Source organism: Lissotriton vulgaris, chromosome 8 (genome assembly GCF_964263255.1).
Source record: "Lissotriton vulgaris chromosome 8, aLisVul1.2, whole genome shotgun sequence".
Lineage (NCBI taxonomy): Eukaryota > Metazoa > Chordata > Amphibia > Caudata > Salamandridae > Lissotriton > Lissotriton vulgaris.
This window is the reverse complement of record NC_141696.1, coordinates 2,221,197-2,237,494: the sequence shown is the minus strand read 5'-3', so window position 1 is coordinate 2,237,494 and position 16,298 is coordinate 2,221,197. Positions and strand designations below refer to the sequence as shown.

Genomic DNA, 16,298 nt, shown 5'->3' with positions numbered 1-16,298 from the left:
CAGAAGCACAAGCGTTAAATCACAAGACAGTTTAAAATACACAAAAGTTGCACAATATGGATGAGCCCTAGGGGCCACCTAAACCATATACTAAATAAGTGGTATAAGAGATACCTAAAGGAAAGTGAAGAGGCCTAGGGCCTTGGGAATCGCTGGAGCTATTCGAGACTGGAGTTAACTAAGTCGGGAAAGGCCCACGGGACTCGGGTGCAGTGTTCAAAGTGCACGCACTTCTCAATACAAAGTCTATGGTGCGTAAAAAGCACAAAGTTAGAAAGTTAGGAACCTTCCGAGTGACCTACGGAGCTGAAACTTAAAACACAGGCCCTTGGGATGTGTACCAGTGCAGGAGCACCGGCGGAGCTGAGTTACCTCACCCACAGGAAGCGGGTGCACAGGGTCGAAGATGTGTCGGGTTTCGTCACGCTGGTCGATGGTGCTTGGAGCTGAAGATGCTGCAGGCGGCTCGATGAGAAGAGTTCCGGTGGATCCAAGGGTGGATCAGAAGAGTTGAAGACCTGAAAGCAGAGGGGACAGTGTTCAAAGTCACTAGCCAGTGACTACCGTGGAACCAGATTGGAACCAGGCGATGTCGGGTGCAAACAGGCGTTGTCGGGTAGCTTCTTTCTGCAGCCACGTGGATACCCGGGGTCGAGGACGTCCAGGAGTCGGTCACGAGCTGTCCCACGTAGGCTTCTCGCTGTTGGCGGTGTCGGCGACCTGATCGGAGCAAACAGGCCTTGGCAAATGCAAGCCACGCAGAAGTTGAAAGTTGCTGTTCACTCGGACCAGCAAGGTCAGAGCGGGTGCTCCTTTTCACAGGAGCTTGGGTAGGTCTGGAGCAACCAGACCTGCTGTTTAAATCTTCGGGTTCGTCGCCAAGATGGCCGCTGACCACGTGGCTAGTGGCCGGGATGGCGCGTCGAGTGGCACAGTGCAAAAGGGCCCCACGCAGATCGTGGAGATGCTGGGGGGCTGATCTTTGGTGCAAGGGCTGCTCGGTGGTGGGGGTTCTCAATCCCCAAAGCACAACGTCGAGGATGCCTCAGAAGCTGCGCAGTCAGCTTTACGAGTGTCTTCCAAGAGGTCCGGTCCCACGTCACTCGGTGCCTCCACGGGTCCCTTCTTCGCAGGGACTGTGGATCGGGCTTTGAGAGGTCTGGGAGTCTGGTTCTTGTCGGGCTCTGGGCTCGGTCTCCGGCGGGAGGCGGCGGCAAAGCAGACGTCGAGTCGCTGGTTGGTACCTGTGTTCACAGGGTGGTCACTCCTTGGCCACAAGGGAGATTCTTCTTCAGTCTTCTGTGCAGCAGAATGTCGAAGTCCAGTCTTCTTCTTAGTTTTAAGTTGATTTCGGGATGATCTGCTGTGCAATGGCACTGCTCCCCCTCTTATTCCCAAACTGGGGGTGGATCACCTACTAGGTCCCTCCTCTGGGAGGAACCAGGAAGGGGGGCGGTTACACCCCCTTTCCTTTGTCCAGCTCCGCGCCAGGACTGGGGCTGGAAGGCCCCAGAACCGGTTTGGACTGGCCTATGCACGGGGACACCTTGTGTGCCCCGGGCATGTCTGTTTCTTTTCAGCCCTGTCCTACCTAATACACAAAATCCTGTCTGGGGTGGTGCTCGCACCTCCCAAGGCAGGAAACCCTTTGTCCAGGCCACCATCTGCAGAGTTTCGGTCAGCAGCAGGAGGCCAGACTTGTGTCTGTGGTGGCAGCGTCCATTTTGTGAAGCTGAGGCTCTGTTTAACTTTAACCGGGGTTAAGGCTACACACATGTCGTGTCCCTCTAGAAGGGTGGAATGCTATCCCCGTCGCCAGAATTGGCGAGGGGATAGTATTCCAATTCGTATGACACCTTACTCGACATGTTTTGATAAAGCCAAACCAAAGATAGCATTTAACCGCGAGGATTATAATGCACTTAAGAGTATATGGTATGGCAATATCCCGGAACAGCTTAGGGAGTGGTTCCCGACAGCTGCAGACAGGCTCAGCTCATGCCAGAGCACCATCTCACATATTTCCGAGCACTCTGCCTCCAGGATTGATGAGGCCTTCCATAGGAGTGGCTGATAGGAACATATGTGTCCAGTTTAGGGTTAGGCACAGACATACTGTACCTAAGTAAGAGGTGGTTACACCGACTTACCCCAGCTGAGTGATCAGCCAGTTGTGTCAAAGATGGAGGCCAGGCCAGGGGTGGCACAATACGTGCTGCAGCCCCTGGTAGGCCTTGGATACACCTATGCCCTGGGCACCTAGGGTGCACTATTACAGGGGCTCATAAGGTGAACCAGTTCCAATTCGTAATGCACCTAAAGTGCATTGGCATCAATTTAGAGAGAGAACAGCAGGCTGTGGGTCTGATTAGCAGGCCCACAGCCACATTAAGTCAGAAACCAGTGAAGCAAAAAGCAAAAATTTGGGGTGACCATAGGATAGCAGACCCTACTCTCCTACACTCCTCCATTCTAATTCATCTCTAGGCAGTGCTGTAGCTGTGTCTGCATTTCAAGCAGTAATTCCCCATTCTAAGTCCTCTAGGCAGTGCTGTAGCTGTGTCTGCATTCCAAGCAGTAATTCCCCATTCTAAGTCATCTCTAGGCAGTGCTGTAGCTGTGTCTGCATTCCAAGCGGTAATTCCCCATTCTAAGTCCTCTAGGCAGTGCTGCAGCTGTGTCTGCATTCCAAGCAGTAATTCCCCATTATAAGTCATCTCTAGGCAGTGCTGTAGCTGTCTGTATTCCAAGCTATAAGTCCCCATTCTAAGTCCTCTAGGCAGTGCTGTAGCTGTGTCTGCATTCCAAGCAGTAATTCCCCATTCTAGGTCATCTCTAGGCAGTGCTGCAGCTGTCTGTATTCCAAGCTATAAGTCCCCATTCTAAGTCCTCTAGGCAGTGCTGTAGCTGTGTCTGCATTCCAAGCAGTAATTCCCCATTCTAAGTCATCTCTAGGCAGTGCTGTAGCTGTGTCTGCATTCCAAGCAGTAATTCCCCATTCTAAGTCTTCTAGGCAGTGCTGCAGCAGTGTCTGTATTCCAAGCGGTAATTCCCCATTCTAAGTCATCTCTAGGCAGTGCTGTAACTGTGTCTGTATTCTAAGCTATAATTCCCCATTCTAAGTCATCTCTAGGCAGTGCTGCAGCAGTGTCTGTATTCCAAGCTATAATTCCCCATTCTAAGTCATCTCTAGGCAGTGCTGTAGCTGTGTCTGTATTCCAAGCTATAATTCCCCATTCTAAGTCATCTCTAGGCAGTGCTGCAGCAGTGTCTGTATTCCAAGCTATAATTCCCCATTCTAAGTCATCTCTAGGCAGTGCTGTAGCTGTGTCTGTATTCTAAGCTATAATTCCCCATTCTAAGTCATCTCTAGGCAGTGTTGTAGCTGTGTCTGTATTCCAAGCTATAATTCCCAATTCTAAGTCCTCTAGGCAGTGCTGTAGCTGTGTCTGCATTCCAAGCAGTAATTCCCCATTCAAAGTCATCTCTAGGCAGTGCTGTAGCTGTATCTGTATTCCAAGCTATAATTCCCCATTCTAAGTCCTCTAGGCAGTGTTGTAGCTGTGTCTGCATTCCAAGCAGTAATTCCCCATTCAAAGTCATCTCTAGGCAGTGCTGTAGCTGTGTCTGTATTCCAAGCTATAATTCCCCATTCTAAGTCATCTCTAGGCAGTGCTGCAGCAGTGTCTGTACTCCAAGCTATAATTCCCCATTCTAATTCATCTCTAGGCAGTGCTGTAGCTGTGTCTGCATTTCAAGAAGTAATTCCCCATTCTAAGTCATCTCTAGGCAGTGCTGTAGCTGTGTCTGTATTCCAAGCTATAATTCCCCATTCTAAGTCATCTCTAGGCAGTGCTGCAGCAGTGTCTGTATTCCAAGCTATAATTCCCCATTCTAAGTCATCTCTAGGCAGTGCTGTAGCTGTGTCTGTATTCCAAGCTATAATTCCCATTTCTAAGTCCTCTAGGCAGTGCTGCAGCAGTGTCTGTATTCCAAGCTATAATTCCCCATTCTAAGTCATCTCTAGGCAGTGCTGTAAGTGTGTCTGTATTCCAAGCTATAATTCCCCATTCTAAGTCCTCTAGGCAGTGCTGTAGCTGTGTCTGCATTCTAAGCAGTAATTCCCCATTCTAAGTCATCTCCAGGCAGTGCTGTAGCTGTGTCTGTATTCCAAGCTATAATTCCCCATTCTAAGTCCTCTAGGTAGTGCTGCAGCAGTGTCTCTGGTCACAGCAGTAATTCCTCATTCTAAGTCCTCCACATAGTGCTGCTAGCTGCTTTTCTGGTCCCATCAGTAACTCCTCCATTCTAATTCATCTCTAGGCAGTGCTGTAGCTGTGTCTGCATTTCAAGCAGTAATTCCCCATTCTAAGTCCTCTAGGCAGTGCTGTAGCTGTTTCTGCATTCCAAGCAGTAATTCCCCATTCTAAGTCATCTCTAGGCAGTGCTGTAGCTGTGTCTGCATTCCAAGCGGTAATTCCCCATTCTAAGTTCTCTAGGCAGTCCTGCAGCTGTGTCTGCATTCCAAGCGGTAATTCCCCATTCTAAGTCCTCTAGGCAGTGCTGCAGCTGTGTCTGCATTCCAAGCAGTAATTCCCCATTCTAATTCATCTCTAGGCAGTGCTGTAGCTGTGTCTGCATTTCAAGCAGTAATTCCCCATTCTAAGTCATCTCTAGGCAGTGCTGCAGCAGTGTCTGTATTCCAAGCTATAATTCCCCATTCTAAGTCATCTCTAGGCAGTGCTGCAGCAGTGTCTGTATTCCAAGCTATAATTCCCCATTCTAAGTCATCTCTAGGCAGTGCTGCAGCAGTGTCTGTATTCCAAGCTATAATTCCCCATTCTAAGTCATCTCTAGGCAGTGCTGTAGCTGTGTCTGCATTCCAAGCAGTAATTCCCCATTCTAAGTCATCTCTAGGCAGTGCTGTAGCTGTGTCTGTATTCCAAGCTATAATTCCCCATTCTAAGTCATCTCTAGGCAGTGCTGCAGCAGTGTCTGTATTCCAAGCTATAATTCCCCATTCTAAGTCATCTCTAGGCAGTGCTGCAGCAGTGTCTGTATTCCAAGCTATAATTCCCCATTCTAAGTCCTCTAGGCAGTGCTGCAGCTGTGTCTGCATTCCAAGCAGTAATTCCCCATTCTAAGTCATCTCTAGGCAGTGCTGTAGCTGTGTCTGTATTCCAAGCTATAATTCCCCATTCTAAGTCATCTCTAGGTAGTGCTGTAGCTGTGTCTGTATTCCAAGCAGTAATTCCCCATTCTAAGTCATCTCTAGGCAGTGCTGTAGCTGTGTCTGTATTCCAAGCAGTAATTCCCCATTCTAAGTCATCTCTAGGCAGTGCTGCAGCAGTGTCTGTATTCCAAGCTATAATTCCGCATTCTAAGTCATCTCTAGGCAGTGCTGTAGCTGTGTCTGCACTCCAAGCAGTAATTCCCCATTCTAAGTCCTCTAGGCAGTGCTGCAGCTGTGTCTGCCTTCCAAGCAGTAATTCCCCATTCTAAGTCATCTCTAGGCAGTGCTGTAGCTGTGTCTGCATTCCAAGCAGTAATTCCCCATTCTAAGTCCTCTAGGCAGTGCTGCAGCTGTGTCTGCATTCCAAGCAGTAATTCTCCATTCTAAGTCATCTCTAGGCAGTGCTGTAGCGGTGTCTGCATTCCAAGCAGTAATTCCCATTTCTAAGTCCTCTAGGCAGTGCTGCAGCAGTGTCTGTATTCCAAGCTATAATTCCCCATTCTAAGTCATCTCTAGGCAGTGCTGTAGCTGTGTCTGTATTCCAAGCTATAATTCCCCATTCTAAGTCCTCTAGGCAGTGCTGTAGCTGTGTCTGCATTCTAAGCAGTAATTCCCAATTCTAAGTCATCTCTAGGCAGTGCTGTAGCTGTGTCTGTATTCCAAGCTATAATTCCCCATTCTAAGTCCTCTAGGTAGTGCTGCAGCAGTGTCTCTGGTCACAGCAGTAATTCCTCATTCTAAGTCCTCCACATAGTGCTGCAGCATTGTCTGTATTCCAAGCTATAATTTCCCATTCTAAGTCATCTCTAGGCAGTGCTGTAGCTGTGTCTGTATTCCAAGCTATAATTCCCCATTCTAAGTCCTCTAGGTAGTGCTGCAGCAGTGTCTCTGGTCACAGCAGCAATTCCTCATTCTAGGTCCTCCACATAGTGCTGCTAGCTGCTTTTCTGGTCCCATCAGTAACTCCTCCATTCTAATTCATCTCTAGGCAGTGCTGTAGCTGTGTCTGCATTTCAAGCAGTAATTCCCCATTCTAAGTCCTCTAGGCAGTGCTGTAGCTGTGTCTGCATTCCAAGCAGTAATTCCCCATTCTAAGTCATCTCTAGGCAGTGCTGTAGCTGTGTCTGCATTCCAAGCGGTAATTCCCCATTCTAAGTCCTCTAGGCAGTGCTGCAGCTGTGTCTGCATTCCAAGCAGTAATTCCCCATTATAAGTCATCTCTAGGCAGTGCTGTAGCTGTCTGTATTCCAAGCTATAAGTCCCCATTCTAAGTCCTCTAGGCAGTGCTGTAGCTGTGTCTGCATTCCAAGCAGTAATTCCCCATTCTAGGTCATCTCTAGGCAGTGCTGCAGCTGTCTGTATTCCAAGCTATAATTCCCCATTCTAAGTCCTCTAGGCAGTGCTGTAGCTGTGTCTGCATTCCAAGCAGTAATTCCCCATTCTAAGTCATCTCTAGGCAGTGCTGTAGCTGTGTCTGCATTCCAAGCAGTAATTCCCCATTCTAAGTCTTCTAGGCAGTGCTGCAGCAGTGTCTGTATTCCAATCGGTAATTCCCCATTCTAAGTCATCTCTAGGCAGTGCTGTAACTGTGTCTGTATTCTAAGCTATAATTCCCCATTCTAAGTCATCTCTAGGCAGTGCTGCAGCAGTGTCTGTATTCCAAGCTATAATTCCCCATTCTAAGTCATCTCTAGGCAGTGCTGTAGCTGTGTCTGTATTCCAAGCTATAATTCCCCATTCTAAGTCATCTCTAGGCAGTGCTGCAGCAGTGTCTGTATTCCAAGCTATAATTCCCCATTCTAAGTCATCTCTAGGCAGTGCTGTAGCTGTGTCTGTATTCTAAGCTATAATTCCCCATTCTAAGTCATCTCTAGGCAGTGTTGTAGCTGTGTCTGTATTCCAAGCTATAATTCCCCATTCTAAGTCCTCTAGGCAGTGCTGTAGCTGTGTCTGCATTCCAAGCAGTAATTCCCCATTCAAAGTCATCTCTAGGCAGTGCTGTAGCTGTATCTGTATTCCAAGCTATAATTCCCCATTCTAAGTCCTCTAGGCAGTGTTGTAGCTGTGTCTGCATTCCAAGCAGTAATTCCCCATTCAAAGTCATCTCTAGGCAGTGCTGTAGCTGTGTCTGTATTCCAAGCTATAATTCCCCATTCTAAGTCATCTCTAGGCAGTGCTGCAGCAGTGTCTGTACTCCAAGCTATAATTCCCCATTCTAATTCATCTCTAGGCAGTGCTGTAGCTGTGTCTGCATTTCAAGAAGTAATTCCCCATTCTAAGTCATCTCTAGACAGTGCTGCAGCAGTGTCTGTATTCCAAGCTATAATTCCCCATTCTAAGTCATCTATAGGCAGTGCTGCAGCAGTGTCTGTATTCCAAGCTATAATTCCCCATTGTAAGTCATCTCTAGGCAGTGCTGTAGCTGTGTCTGTATTCCAAGCTATAATTCCCCATTCTAAGTCATCTCTAGGCAGTGATGTAGCTGTGTCTGTATTCCAAGATATAATTCCCCATTCTAAGTCATCTCTAGGCAGTGCTGTAGCTGTGTCTGTATTCCAAGCTATAATTCCCCATTCTAAGTCCTCTAAGCAGTGCTGTAGCTGTGTCTATATTCCAAGCAGTAATTCCCCATTCTAAGTCCTCTAGGCAGTGCTGCAGCTGTGTCTGCATTCCAAGCAGTAATTCTCCATTCTAAGTCATCTCTAGGCAGTGCTGTAGCTGTGTCTGCATTCCAAGCAGTAATTCCCATTTCTAAGTCCTCTAGGCAGTGCTGCAGCAGTGTCTGTATTCCAAGCTATAATTCCCCATTCTAAGTCATCTCTAGGCAGTGCTGTAGCTGTGTCTGTATTCCAAGCTATAATTCCCCATTCTAAGTCCTCTAGGCAGTGCTGTAGCTGTGTCTGCATTCTAAGCAGTAATTCCCCATTCTAAGTCATCTCTAGGCAGTGCTGTAGCTGTGTCTGTATTCCAAGCTATAATTCCCCATTCTAAGTCCTCTAGGTAGTGCTGCAGCAGTGTCTCTGGTCACAGCAGCAATTCCTCATTCTAAGTCCTCCACATAGTGCTGCTAGCTGCTTTTCTGGTCCCATCAGTAACTCCTCCATTCTAATTCATCTCTAGGCAGTGCTGTAGCTATGTCTGCATTTCAAGCAGTAATTCCCCATTCTAAGTCCTCTAGGCAGTGCTGTAGCTGTGTCTGCATTCCAAGCAGTAATTCCCCATTCTAAGTCATCTCTAGGCAGTGCTGTAGCTGTGTCTGCATTCCAAGCGGTAATTCCCCATTCTAAGTCCTCTAGGCAGTGCTGCAGCTGTGTCTGCATTCCAAGCAGTAATTCCCCATTATAAGTCATCTCTAGGCAGTGCTGTAGCTGTCTGTATTCCAAGCTATAAGTCCCCATTCTAAGTCCTCTAGGCAGTGCTGTAGCTGTGTCTGCATTCCAAGCAGTAATTCCCCATTCTAGGTCATCTCTAGGCAGTGCTGCAGCTGTCTGTATTCCAAGCTATAAGTCCCCATTCTAAGTCCTCTAGGCAGTGCTGTAGCTGTGTCTGCATTCCAAGCAGTAATTCCCCATTCTAAGTCATCTCTAGGCAGTGCTGTAGCTGTGTCTGCATTCCAAGCAGTAATTCCCCATTCTAAGTCCTCTAGGCAGTGCTGCAGCAGTGTCTGTATTCCAAGCGGTAATTCCCCATTCTAAGTCATCTCTAGGCGGTGCTGTAACTGTGTCTGTATTCTAAGCTATAATTCCCCATTCTAAGTCATCTCTAGGCAGTGCTGCAGCAGTGTCTGTATTCCAAGCTATAATTCCCCATTCTAAGTCATCTCTAGGCAGTGCTGTAGCTGTGTCTGTATTCCAAGCTATAATTCCCCATTCTAAGTCATCTCTAGGCAGTGTTGTAGCTGTGTCTGTATTCCAAGCTATAATTCCCCATTCTAAGTCCTCTAGGCAGTGCTGTAGCTGTGTCTGCATTCCAAGCAGTAATTTCCCATTCAAAGTCATCTCTAGGCAGTGCTGTAGCTGTATCTGTATTCCAAGCTATAATTCCCCATTCTAGGTCCTCTAGGCCGTGTTGTAGCTGTGTCTGCATTCCAAGCAGTAATTCCCCATTCAAAGTCATCTCTAGGCAGTGCTGTAGCTGTGTCTGTATTCCAAGCTATAATTCCCCATTCTAAGTCATCTCTAGGCAGTGCTGCAGCAGTGTCTGTACTCCAAGCTATAATTCCCCATTCTAATTCATCTCTAGGCAGTGCTGTAGCTGTGTCTGCATTTCAAGAAGTAATTCCCCATTCTAAGTCATCTCTAGGCAGTGCTGCAGCAGTGTCTGTATTCCAAGCTATAATTCCACATTCTAAGTCATCTATAGGCAGTGCTGCAGCAGTGTCTGTATTCCAAGCTATAATTCCCCATTGTAAGTCATCTCTAGGCAGTGCTGTAGCTGTGTCTGTATTCCAAGCTATAATTCCCCATTCTCAGTCATCTCTAGGCAGTGATGTAGCTGTGTCTGTATTCCAAGATATAATTCCCCATTCTAAGTCATCTCTAGGCAGTGCTGTAGCTGTGTCTGTATTCCAAGCTATAATTCCCCATTCTAAGTCCTCTAAGCAGTGCAGTAGCTGTGTCTATATTCCAAGCAGTAATTCCCCATTCTAAGTCATCTCTAGGCAGTGCTGTAGCTGTGTCTGTATTCCAAGCTAAAATTCCCCATTCTAAGTCCTCTAGGCAGTGCTGTAGCTGTGTCTGTATTCCAAGCTATAATTCCCCATTCTAAGTCATCTCTAGGCAGTGCTGTAGCTGTGTCTGTATTCCAAGCTATAATTCCCCATTCTAAGTCATCTCTAGGCAGTGCTGCAGCAGTGTCTGTATTCCAAGCTATAATTCCCCATTCTAAGTCTTCTAGGCAGTGCTGCAGCTGTGTCTGCATTCCAAGCAGTAATTCCCCATTCTAATTCATCTCTAGGCAGTGCTGTAGCTGTGTCTGCATTTCAAGCAGTAATTCCCCATTCTAAGTCCTCTAGGCAGTGCGGTAGCTGTGTCTGCATTCTAAGCAGTAATTCCCGATTCTAAGTCATCTCTAGGCAGTGCTGTAGCTGTGTCTGTATTCCAAGCTATAATTCCCCATTCTGAGTCCTCTAGGTAGTGCTGCAGCAGTGTCTGTATTCCAAGCTATAATTCCCCATTCTAAGTCATCTCTAGGCAGTGCTGTAGCTATGTCTGCATTCCAAGTGGTAATTCCCCATTCTACGTCCTCTAGGCAGTGCTTCTAGCTGCTTCTCTGGTCCCATCAGTAACTCCTTCATTCTAAGTCCTCTAGGCAGTGCTTCTAGCTGCTTCTCTGGTGCCATCAGTAACTCCTTCATTCTAAGTCCTCTAGGCAGTGCTTCTAGCTGCTTCTCTGGTCCCATCAGTAACTCCTTCATTGTAAGTCCTCTAGGCAGTGCTTCTAGCTGGTTCTCTGGTCCCATCAGTAACTCCTTCATTCTAAGTCCACTAGGCAGTGCTTCTAACTGCTTCTCTGGTCCCATCAGTAACTCCTTCATTCTAAGTCCTCTAGGCAGTGCTGCAGCTGTGTCTCTGGTCACAGCAGTATTTCCTCATTCTAAGTCTTCTAGGCAGTGCTTCTAGCTGCTTCTCTGGTCCCATCAGTAACTCCTTCATTCTAAGTCCTCTAGGCAGTGCTTCTAGCTGCTTCTCTGGTCCCATCAGTAACTCCTTCATTCTAAGTCATCTCTAGGCAGTGCTGCAGCAGTGTCTGTTTTCCAAGCTATAATTCCCCATTCTAAGTCATCTCTAGGCAGTGCTGTAGCTGTGTCTGTATTCCAAGCTATAATTCCCGATTCTAAGTCATCTCTAGGCAGTGCTGTAGCTGTGTCTGTATTCCAAGCTATAATTCCCATTTCTAAGTCCTCTAGGCGGTGCTGCAGCAGTGTCTGTATTCCAAGCTATAATTCCCCATTCTAAGTCATCTCTAGGCAGTGATGTAGCTGTGTCTGTATTCCAATCTATAATTCCCCATTCTAAGTCCTCTAGGCAGTGCTGTAGCTGTGTCTGCATTCTAAGCAGTAATTCCCCATTCAAAGTCATCTCTAGGCAGTGCTGTAGCTGTGTCTGTATTCCAAGCTATAATTCCCCATTCTAAGTCCTCTAGGTAGTGCTGCAGCAGTGTCTCTGGTCACAGCAGTAATTCCTCATTCTAAGTCCTCCACATAGTGCTGCTAGCTGCTTTTCTGGTCCCATCAGTAACTCCTCCATTCTTATTCATCTCTAGGCAGTGCTGTAGCTGTGTCTGCATTTCAAGCAGTAATTCCCCATCCTAAGTCCTCTAGGCAGTGCTGTAGCTGTGTCTGCATTCCAAGCAGTAATTCCCCATTCTAAGTCATCTCTAGGCAGCGCTGTAGCTGTGTCTGCATTCCAAGCGGTAATTCCCCATTCTAAGTCCTCTAGGCAGTCCTGCAGCTGTGTCTGCATTCCAAGCGGTAATTCCCCATTCTAAGTCCTCTAGGCAGTGCTGCAGCTGTGTCTGCATTCCAAGCAGTAATTCCCCATTCTAATTCATCTCTAGGCAGTGCTGTAGCTGTGTCTGCATTTCAAGCAGTAATTCCCCATTCTAAGTCATCTCTAGGCAGGGCTGCAGCAGTGTCTGTATTCCAAGCTATAATTCCCCATTCTAAGTCATCTCTAGGCAGGGCTGCAGCAGTGTCTGTATTCCAAGCTACAATTCCCCATTCTAAGTCATCTCTAGGCAGTGCTGCAGCAGTGTCTGTATTCCAAGCTATAATTCCCCATTCTAAGTCATCTCTAGGCAGTGCTGCAGCAGTGTCTGTATTCCAAGCTATAATTCCCCATTCTAAGTCCTCTAGGCAGTGCTGCAGCTGTGTCTGCATTCCAAGCAGTAATTCCCCATTCGAAGTCATCTCTAGGCAGTGCTGTAGCTGTGTCTGTATTCCAGCAGTAATTCCCCATTCTAAGTCATCTCTAGGCAGTGCTGTAGCTGTGTCTGTATTCCAAGCTATAATTCCCCATTCTAAGTCATCTCTAGGCAGTGCTGTAGCTGTGTCTGTATTCCAAGCAGTAATTCCCCATTCTAAGTCATCTCTAGGCAGTGCTGTAGCTGTGTCTGTATTCCAAGCTATAATTCCCCATTCTAAGTCATCTCTAGGCAGTGCTGCAGCAGTGTCTGTATTCCAAGCTATAATTCCCCATTCTAAGTCATCTCTAGGCAGTGCTGTAGCTGTGTCTGTATTCCAAGCTATAATTCCCATTTCTAAGTCCTCTAGGCAGTGCTGCAGCAGTGTCTGTATTCCAAGCTATAATTCCCCATTCTAAGTCATCTCTAGGCAGTGCTGTAAGTGTGTCTGTATTCCAAGCTATAATTCCCCATTCTAAGTCCTCTAGGCAGTGCTGTAGCTGTGTCTGCATTCTAAGCAGTAATTCCCCATTCTAAGTCATCTCCAGGCAGTGCTGTAGCTGTGTCTGTATTCCAAGCTATAATTCCCCATTCTAAGTCCTCTAGGTAGTGCTGCAGCAGTGTCTCTGGTCACAGCAGTAATTCCTCATTCTAAGTCCTCCACATAGTGCTGCTAGCTGCTTTTCTGGTCCCATCAGTAACTCCTCCATTCTAATTCATCTCTAGGCAGTGCTGTAGCTGTGTCTGCATTTCAAGCAGTAATTCCCCATTCTAAGTCCTCTAGGCAGTGCTGTAGCTGTTTCTGCATTCCAAGCAGTAATTCCCCATTCTAAGTCATCTCTAGGCAGTGCTGTAGCTGTGTCTGCATTCCAAGCGGTAATTCCCCATTCTAAGTCCTCTAGGCAGTCCTGCAGCTGTGTCTGCATTCCAAGCGGTAATTCCCCATTCTAAGTCCTCTAGGCAGTGCTGCAGCTGTGTCTGCATTCCAAGCAGTAATTCCCCATTCTAATTCATCTCTAGGCAGTGCTGTAGCTGTGTCTGCATTTCAAGCAGTAATTCCCCATTCTAAGTCATCTCTAGGCAGTGCTGCAGCAGTGTCTGTATTCCAAGCTATAATTCCCCATTCTAAGTCATCTCTAGGCAGTGCTGCAGCAGTGTCTGTATTCCAAGCTATAATTCCCCATTCTAAGTCATCTCTAGGCAGTGCTGCAGCAGTGTCTGTATTCCAAGCTATAATTCCCCATTCTAAGTCATCTCTAGGCAGTGCTGTAGCTGTGTCTGCATTCCAAGCAGTAATTCCCCATTCTAAGTCCTCTAGGCAGTGCTGCAGCTGTGTCTGCATTCCAAGCAGTAATTCCCCATTCTAAGTCATCTCTAGGCAGTGCTGTAGCTGTGTCTGTATTCCAAGCTATAATTCCCCATTCTAAGTCATCTCTAGGTAGTGCTGTAGCTGTGTCTGTATTCCAAGCAGTAATTCCCCATTCTAAGTCATCTCTAGGCAGTGCTGTAGCTGTGTCTGTATTCCAAGCAGTAATTCCCCATTCTAAGTCATCTCTAGGCAGTGCTGCAGCAGTGTCTGTATTCCAAGCTATAATTCCGCATTCTAAGTCATCTCTAGGCAGTGCTGTAGCTGTGTCTGCACTCCAAGCAGTAATTCCCCATTCTAAGTCCTCTAGGCAGTGCTGCAGCTGTGTCTGCCTTCCAAGCAGTAATTCCCCATTCTAAGTCATCTCTAGGCAGTGCTGTAGCTGTGTCTGCATTCCAAGCAGTAATTCCCCATTCTAAGTCCTCTAGGCAGTGCTGCAGCTGTGTCTGCATTCCAAGCAGTAATTCTCCATTCTAAGTCATCTCTAGGCAGTGCTGTAGCTGTGTCTGCATTCCAAGCAGTAATTCCCATTTCTAAGTCCTCTAGGCAGTGCTGCAGCAGTGTCTGTATTCCAAGCTATAATTCCCCATTCTAAGTCATCTCTAGGCAGTGCTGTAGCTGTGTCTGTATTCCAAGCTATAATTCCCCATTCTAAGTCCTCTAGGCAGTGCTGTAGCTGTGTCTGCATTCTAAGCAGTAATTCCCCATTCTAAGTCATCTCTAGGCAGTGCTGTAGCTGTGTCTGTATTCCAAGCTATAATTCCCCATTCTAAGTCCTCTAGGTAGTGCTGCAGCAGTGTCTCTGGTCACAGCAGTAATTCCTCATTCTAAGTCCTCCACATAGTGCTGCTAGCTGCTTTTCTGGTCCCATCAGTAACTCCTCCATTCTAATTCATCTCTAGGCAGTGCTGTAGCTGTGTCTGCATTTCAAGCAGTAATTCCCCATTCTAAGTCCTCTAGGCAGTGCTGTAGCTGTGTCTGCATTCCAAGCAGTAATTCCCCATTCTAAGTCATCTCTAGGCAGTGCTGTAGCTGTGTCTGCATTCCAAGCGGTAATTCCCCATTCTAAGTCCTCTAGGCAGTGCTGCAGCTGTGTCTGCATTCCAAGCAGTAATTCCCCATTATAAGTCATCTCTAGGCAGTGCTGTAGCTGTCTGTATTCCAAGCTATAAGTCCCCATTCTAAGTCCTCTAGGCAGTGCTGTAGCTGTGTCTGCATTCCAAGCAGTAATTCCCCATTCTAGGTCATCTCTAGGCAGTGCTGCAGCTGTCTGTATTCCAAGCTATAAGTCCCCATTCTTAGTCCTCTAGGCAGTGCTGTAGCTGTGTCTGCATTCCAAGCAGTAATTCCCCATTCTAAGTCATCTCTAGGCAGTGCTGTAGCTGTGTCTGCATTCCAAGCAGTAATTCCCCATTCTAAGTCTTCTAGGCAGTGCTGCAGCAGTGTCTGTATTCCAAGCGGTAATTCCCCATTCTAAGTCATCTCTAGGCAGTGCTGTAACTGTGTCTGTATTCTAAGCTATAATTCCCCATTCTAAGTCATCTCTAGGCAGTGCTGCAGCAGTGTCTGTATTCCAAGCTATAATTCCCCATTCTAAGTCATCTCTAGGCAGTGCTGTAGCTGTGTCTGTATTCCAAGCTATAATTCCCCATTCTAAGTCATCTCTAGGCAGTGCTGCAGCAGTGTCTGTATTCCAAGCTATAATTCCCCATTCTAAGTCATCTCTAGGCAGTGCTGTAGCTGTGTCTGTATTCTAAGCTATAATTCCCCATTCTAAGTCATCTCTAGGCAGTGTTGTAGCTGTGTCTGTATTCCAAGCTATAATTCCCCATTCTAAGTCCTCTAGGCAGTGCTGTAGCTGTGTCTGCATTCCAAGCAGTAATTCCCCATTCAAAGTCATCTCTAGGCAGTGCTGTAGCTGTATCTGTATTCCAAGCTATAATTCCCCATTCTAAGTCCTCTAGGCAGTGTTGTAGCTGTGTCTGCATTCCAAGCAGTAATTCCCCATTCAAAGTCATCTCTAGGCAGTGCTGCAGCAGTGTCTGTACTCCAAGCTATAATTCCCCATTCTAATTCATCTCTAGGCAGTGCTGTAGCTGTGTCTGCATTTCAAGAAGTAATTCCCCATTCTAAGTCATCTCTAGACAGTGCTGCAGCAGTGTCTGTATTCCAAGCTATAATTCCCCATTCTAAGTCATCTATAGGCAGTGCTGCAGCAGTGTCTGTATTCCAAGCTATAATTCCCCATTGTAAGTCATCTCTAGGCAGTGCTGTAGCTGTGTCTGTATTCCAAGCTATAATTCCCCATTCTAAGTCATCTCTAGGCAGTGATGTAGCTGTGTCTGTATTCCAAGATATAATTCCCCATTCTAAGTCATCTCTAGGCAGTGCTGTAGCTGTGTCTGTATTCCAAGCTATAATTCCCCATTCTAAGTCCTCTAAGCAGTGCTGTAGCTGTGTCTATATTCCAAGCAGTAATTCCCCATTCTAAGTCATCTCTAGGCAGTGCTGTAGCTGTGTCTGTATTCCAAGCTATAATTCCCCATTCTAAGTCCTCTAGGCAGTGCTGTAGCTGTGTCTGTATTCCAAGCTATAATTCCCCATTCTAAGTCATCTCTAGGCAGTGCTGTAGCTGTGTCTGTATTCCAAGCTATAATTCCCCATTCTAAGTCATCTCTAGGCAGTGCTGCAGCAGTGTCTGTATTCCAAGCTATAATTCCCCATTCTAAGTCTTCTAGGCAGTGCTGCAGCTGTGTCTGCATTCCAAGCAGTAATTCCCCATTCTAATTCATCTCT

At 46.8% G+C, this 16,298-nt stretch overlaps 1 protein-coding gene across 1 annotated transcript in view; it reads right to left on the bottom strand.

Annotated features, from left to right (window-relative positions):
• The window catches only part of LOC147693195 (NACHT, LRR and PYD domains-containing protein 12-like), a 1,166,314-nt gene that overhangs the window by 615,546 nt on the left and 534,470 nt on the right, over positions 1-16,298 (bottom strand). The gene's annotated exons all lie outside the window — the stretch shown is intronic.